Here is a 7,950-nt window from a genome sequence, read left to right on the forward strand (position 1 = left end):
AATACAAATACTTTTCGATATAAAGGTACTCTGAATAGTGAATACCTAGTCTGAATTAAAAAGTATTACTCGGAATTTCCAAGTTGAAGAGACTCTCTTTATTCTTTGAAATCAATCCTCTATCTAAAGTGCAAATTTCTAGTTGTTTGCTCATATTAACCGGTAGGATTTAGGTATGGATGATGGTTTTTATCGGCCAACTTTTAAAACATTAATTTGTAATGTTTCACAGCTAGTATAGTGCCTCTCGTTAGTGTGATAAAAACGTCTCGTGTGTGTTTCACCAGGGCAGAAAAGTTTGTTCTCCTCTCGTGCCTTGAAACCCTCCCAACACTCAAGATTCCACTTTTTTAACCACTCGCTACGCTTGTGGTCATGTGCGACGTTACAAAACAGATTCAACAGTTCCATGTTAAAAGAATGAGAGAGTTGCCAGGATTGTAACATCAGAAGAGATTGTAACTCCTACCTACATTACCTACCTACTATAAAGTATTTTGTATTTTGAAAATAGAAAATAGGTCCCAAAAACTATTTCAAATAAAATACTAAATAGTTTTCTTCAAAAGGTATTTAAATACAAAATACAAAATAGGTATTTTGCATTTTGTATTTGCATTTTAAATACAAGTATTTCAAATAAGTCACATCTCTGGCTATTCTCCGTCAGAGGCGGAGGGTGTATTAACAGCAGTGTTGGGCGTAATTAATTACTCGTGTAATTTAATTACTAATTTTATTACATGTAATTAAATTGTTTGTAATTTAATTACATACATTTTAATTACATATACCGAATTAAATTTTCTGTGTAATTTGAAATTGTAATGACATTAATTAGTAATTAAATTACTCAATTACTTTTCATTTACCTTTTTAATAATATACAAATATGAACAAATTTACTTTGAGTAATTATAAAGAAAAACTTTTATGAATTCCATTATACGCTGGATAACGTTATAACATATTTTTTATCCCGGGAATCATACCTTTACAGGGTACTATGTGACAAACGTGTCGGCGCTTACGTCGCACCGCATTAGTATTGGGACGCCGCTAATAATGACGTAAGCGCCGACCTAAGGTCTGGTGCCTTTCGACGTGGACTATAACAAATGGTGTGCAAATACTTAAAAATAGAGAGTAGGGGCGAAAAATTATCAACTCATTTGTATCAATAAAATAGATACTATGTATAATTATATAATAATTCAGCCTATATACGTCCCACTGCTGGGCACAGGCCTCCTCTCGAGCGCGAGAGGGCTTGGGCTATAGTCCCCACGCTAGCCCAATGCGGATTGGGGTCTTCACATACACCTTTGAATTTCTTCGCAGATGTATGCAGATTTCCTCACGATGTTTTCCTTCACAGAAAAGCGACTGGTAAATATCAAATGATATTTCGTACATAAGTTCCGAAAATCTCATTGGTACGAGCCGGGGTTTGAACCCGCGACCTCCGGATTGCAAGTCGCACGCTCTTACCGCTAGGCCACCAGCGCTCTACTACTATGAAATAACACATTAATGCTTGGATTTCCCATTACATTATTTCCCCTTGTACAAAATCTTGCAATAATACTCCTTTGCATTTTTTCTAAAATAAAAAGTTAACATTGACAATGTTGCTTATTAGTCAAATTTAAAACCATTCAAAACGTTCATTTGATTTTGGAAATAAAGATGATCAAAAACTTGCATTCTATAAAAGTGATTGTAATTGAAAAAGGTAATTAATTTAAAATTTTAATTTCAAAATGTAATTATTAATTACATTTTGTAATTGTAATAAGTAATTAAAATTTTTATTACTTTCCATATGTAAGTAATGGAAATTATTTGTTGGAATTACATTTTGTAATTGCAATTGTTTATTCTTCTTCTTCTTAATTGCAATTGTTTATTAGTAATTCAATTACTTTTTGCCCAACACTGATTAACAGGATTCGGTGTCCTTTGCGTCGACATTTCGGTACCACGTGATGATCGTACGCAATGTAGTGCAGTTCAACACATATTTCATTCAAATTGCATGGATGGACCAGGGTCATACCTAACTTTATGTATATATTATTTAGATATTGTAGTACTTATATGAATAATAATAATAATAAATATTTCGGTATAACGGGGGCATTCCACCAGTATGTCGCTTACGGAAATGCTTTTGCTTTGTTGGGTTCTTCAATGAAATGCATAAAACTCAAGAATATATTGCCAGTTCTGACAAAATTGTTAATAGCTTATTATTCAGCAATAGTTTTTTTGATATAAAAAACAAACGATGGTAAATATACATTATCGAGGAAACTTATTACAATAGCAAACAATAATTTTCCTAATATTTTAATATCAATGGTGTGATAACGATACCTACAAAACAAATTGAACTCTTAAAACCACCCAATTCTATTCGTAGCCGTTATTAGTCACAACAACCAATGCGGGCGGTTCATTAAACAAACAAATGCAATCTATTAGTTTAATTTCATGCCTACAAACATTGAACAGGAATGTAACACAAACGATAAAGATGCAAAGGTTCCTGGTTAGTTATTTATGATTGTCATAACAATTTTATCATAGGTACTTACGCTACGTCTTACGTAGGCGAACAACGCGCGAACGCGGCGCGGCGCGGCGCGGCGAAATCAATCCTTTGATGCCCATAGAAGTGTCCTACGTAAGCGATCTCGTTGCGAACGCGGTGCGGCGCGATTTGCACGCGAATGTCAGGCGGCGCAGCGCGGCGCGGGGCGGCGGCGGCCGCTTTCGCCGCGCCGCGCCGCGCCGCGTTCGCGCGTTGTTCGCCTACGTAAGACGTAGCGTTACTTGCCTACGTAAGCACATCCTAATGTTATAATTGAAAACAAAAAAGCATGTGGCTTAACGAACAACGAGTAGGTATGTTTTAGTTTGTAGGAAACAAGATATTTACAAATGTTTTAGTAATTATGTACAGTCGTCATCAGATATATCGAAGCGGCCAAGGTGTTCACAATATCTGAACGCGCACTCTAACGCCTTGACAATAGAGGCGTGTTCAGATATTTGTGAGCACCTTGGCCGCTCCGATATATCTGATGGCGACTGTATTAGACGCAAAATGTTACATAAATATAAATTAATTTCTTGGAAATTATCCCCTAGAGTGGCAGGCATTCGGCAATTCCGGCATGCGGACTACAATATATATGTGAACCAATTTAAATTTTAATTAATTTCATAAATAAATAGAAGTCTCTAAAATGCTTAAATTTAAATAAAACCTTGTATTGCAATGTAGTTTATTGATGCTTGACATGCTTGATGTGTAGTTTTGTATATGCATAGGAAAGGGAGAAGTGTATACAAAGAAAATAAATGTACATAGTTGATACTAGAAGCTCTATTTTCCATCAAGAACAAAGATCCATCCATACATCAAACTCGTAGAAGTTAATACCTAATACCTTAATAATCATAATCTATCTATTTATGTATCTAATCATAATCTATTTATGTATTTCTAAACTATACCTCCATTATGCATTTGAATATCTGGATGATTTACGTTATATCCTATTCTAGTAAATAACTTCATGAAAACTTCGGTCTCAAATGCAAACATTTATCTACTCTGATTAGTATGGTGTTGCGACTTGCGAGACTCCAACCGCGATCGTTCGCACATAGCTGTCGTTTGATATAGGTATTTTTCAAGCCTCGCTATAGGAACGTACAATTTGCTGTTAACTTGTGTTTTGTTAAAATCAGGACAAAAAATAGTCAACGTGATTTTTGAGATGGTTTTCGACAATTTACACCATTGAACATAATATAGTTAGTCATAGCGAAATTATTCTTAATTATATGCCCTCCTGAAACATTTTTATGATATTAAAACACGTCATCATCGTGATTGATAAAGTGTACTGCTCGCTAAAGAAAGGACGCTTAGCACGAGGTATTTTGTACATTGACCCGCCTGTGCCTATCTCTATCGCACGCGCTTAGTTTTATTGCTGCTTTGCACCGGCATCACGGGCGGGACAGCAATATAATCACGCGCGTGCGATAGAGATAGGAACAGGCGGATCAATGTAAGTAATTCCTCGTGCTAAGCGTCCTTTTTAGGGTTCCGTACCCAAAGGGTAAAACGGGACCCTATTACTAAGACTTCGCTGTCCGTCCGTCCGTCCGTCCGTCCGTCTGTCACCAGGCTGTATCTCACGAACCGTGATAGCTAGACAGTTGAAATTTTCACAGATGATGTATTTCTGTTGCCGCTATAACAACAAATACTAAAAACAGAATAAAATAAAGATTTAAATGGGGCTCCCATACAACAAACGTGATTTTTGACCAAAGTTAAGCAACGTGGTCCCTTAAAAGCTAAAGTGGTCAGTACTTGGGTGGGTGACCGTTTTTTTTTATGCTTTTTTTTTTGCATTATGGTACGGAACCCTTCGTAGCGAGTCCGACTCGCACTTGCCCGGTTTATTTTAGTGACATTGTCGCTTTTCACACCGATGGTTATAAAATTGTCATAACGTCAGGAGCTATCATTAAAATAAATCTAACTTTCTCCCTTTAGATGCCACGTAGGGATAATGGTGATTTATCCGTATTATTACTAAATTACTAGGTTAAGCGGATAAGCCTTTAAACTGTTGCAATAGCACGAATATTGTATCAACCGATCGTGGAATTATACGTACGTAATAATGCAGACTAGTGATTTAGTACAGGTTTTGCTCGCGAGGATCTATATTTCTTAGTTCGCATCGAGGGAAGACGTTATGACTGAAAGTCGAATCGCTAGAATCGCTGTAATATATTTTATATTCATCTCATACATTTCAGTTTCTACTACAAAAGAAACTCTGGTTTAGTGTGTTCCTATTTCGGTATAGGCGGTTAGATTTACCAATTGGCATCTTAAAGTGGACCGTGCCATCTAAAAGTGGAGTATTATGATCGTGTATACATATTTTTGGGACTTTGTTCATAGCGATATTTTTAGACGTGACTGTATCGCCCACCAGGGACCGTTACCGGTATTCTGACTACAGGTTATTATTGAGGTATAACCGGTGTAATTTGAATTTGGGTATTTATATCACTTAAGCTCCGAATAGAGGTATTCGAATACCGGTATTCAATAGTGTTATCGGTTTAGCCAATTGACAACAAATACCACTATTTGATAGTTTACTCCTAAAGCTATTACCGGTAATAAGTAAGTGCCAATACCGGTTGTAGTAGTACCACGATTCGTTCCTTCGCTACTCGTCAAGGACGTTGTCCGGCCCGCTTGTAAAGTTGTAAATACTTAAGATTCGGATCTTAGAATGCCCGTTTTCATGTTGCTGGTGAAATTAGCTGTTAGGTGATGATTTTGACGAATACATTTTTAATAGCGTTCATTTGATTCTTTTAATTGTTTTTTAATTGTTGATTTAATTGTATTTTATTATGTATGTAGTTTATAATCTCAAAGATATGAGCGCTGATTAGACGTGCGCGCCGCCGCCATAAGGAGTACGCGCGCCGCCGCCGCCGCCGGTAGTTTAAAATTCGCGCCGAATATTTTTTTATAAGACAGTATTATGCAGCGTTAAAATATGTAATAGGTTATAGTCCGATAAGAAATAGTTGAAAATTATTGCGGGCGCCACTTCCTACGTAACTCTCACATTTTTGACGTAAAATACTTACTTAAAAATGGCAATAATTACGTACTTACGGAATTTTTCTGGTTATATAATTGAATTTCTACTATTTTATGTCGCACCAACACCATACTAAGTCATTATTTGTCTTATTACAACGTAATGAACCAAATAGATAAAAAAATATTATTACGGATTTTTTTTCCTGTGCGTTCATCAAGACATCAAGAGACAGACCCGATTTCATTTAAGAAAGTTCTTACGAAAATATTGATAAAATTGCATGCATTATTGTATACCATTGTTCAGATGTTGCTGCATCCTACGATACCCCGCTAAGTTTGATTTAATGTAAATAAAATGACGCCAATGACTGGTAAAATTTTACCACCTACGAGCTATAAACTTTTTGGAAAAATATAAAAATAGTGGGACGTATATAGGCTGAAATATAATATAATAAAATATAATAATATAATAAAAATAGTAGGTTTTACTTTAGTTCATAACATAAGTTGACATTATCAGTAAGTGTATTTGTAATTAAAAGCAATTATTCTATAATAATTTAAAAAAAAACTTGATATTGACAAAAAAAAAACCTTATGCATATAAAGTACTGTATATTCGGCAACGTCCAAAATACTAGACGTCTTTTCATTATGCAGCGTATCTTTTTATTTACACCGAACCTGGCAACATCCAACATATTTGTCATACCTATGTTTTTTTCGAAACTATTATAAAAAGATTTTTTTCATGATTTTTCTACAATAAACAACCACATACCTAATAAGATAATAACACCGAAAAAATGATACTAACACAGTTTTTTAAGATTTTTTTCCCTTGTCGATTTAAGGGTTAAGCATGACTTTTCATTATACGTCTTAATATTGAAAAGTTGAAAAATTCCACGCCGCCGCCGTGGATTTTTTGGTGGCGCGCCGTTGCCCAATTATTTTCGACCGGCGCGCACGTCTAGCGCCGCCCGGTAGGCATTTAGCCGGCGACGGTTCGCCGGTCAAAATTGGTTGGCGGTGGCGGCGAATCGGCGGCGTAGCCTTGAAAACTTGGTTTATGCGAAGAGAATTCAAACCTTTTAATTTCAAGGATTATTTATTGAATTATGGTAGGAAAAAAGTTTTTCATGCCATGAACTGTAGATAAGCAGCACAATGAACATCTTTATATTGTGAGGTTACTGTTAATTGAATTTATCACTAATTCACTACACCTTATAAAACAAAGTCTCCCGCCGCGTCTGTCTGTAACTATATGAATGTATGTTCACGATGAATTCAAAACCTACTCAACTGATTTTCATGCGGATTTCAGCTATCAATAGAAAGATTTTTGAGGAAGCTTTAGTTTAGGTGTACAATTTGTTAAGGTTTTGTGTTATCCGTGCGAAGTCAGTGCGGGTAGCTATAGTCAAATATAATAGTTATTATATGTACGTATCGCCAGGAGAGGTGAATGATTACACACACTGCTCGCACAGAGTACCTACTAATCGCAAAAATAGTATGAATGAATCAATGAGTGAATGCGACTTAAACGTACGATATTAAAAGCCTATAAAAAAACCTTCAAGAAACTTTTTTACAGTTGATATCAACTTGATATTGGTACGAAATACGGAAGCCTAAAAAGAATATTAATTTCAAAATCTCACTGTCATTACATGATTTTGTTGTTGTGTGCGTGACTTCAACTATCGTGCTCATACCTTTACATTCAATTGTTGAGGATATGTTCTGGAATAGACGTATTAGGTTAGACTCCATATCACCTATTTCTTATTCATTGACATTGCCTGGCCACCGAATCGCTAACTACTGCCACATGTTTAGCTTAAGCATAGACAAGAGAAAGCATGCAGTCTAATATATATTAGCCAAAAAAGTTATATATCCGAACTTAATATAAGGTGCTAACAAATTAGCTACCAATATTTTTACAGCTGATAATACTCGACTCCTGGAGTATATTTAAGTATGAAACATTTAGGTTTTATGATGTTCTTAGAGAAAATTGGAAAACAAATTTGCTACGTAAAAACACCCTGTTAATGAGATAATTAAATGAGACCTCTTTTTAACTGGCCACTTCACGTTGATAAATGAAATGACACGTTGATGATAATGACATTTAACACAAACAATTGTTGGCAAAACAGAAAGTGTTAAACATCTTGTCAGTTAAATCATAGACAAATATAGTAAGCATAGAGTGCTCACTCCATACATCAGTTTTGGTACCAAAAAGACTATTATTTTCGTAATTG

Source organism: Cydia fagiglandana, chromosome 6, assembly GCF_963556715.1.
Source record: "Cydia fagiglandana chromosome 6, ilCydFagi1.1, whole genome shotgun sequence".
NCBI classification, from domain to species: domain Eukaryota; kingdom Metazoa; phylum Arthropoda; class Insecta; order Lepidoptera; family Tortricidae; genus Cydia; species Cydia fagiglandana.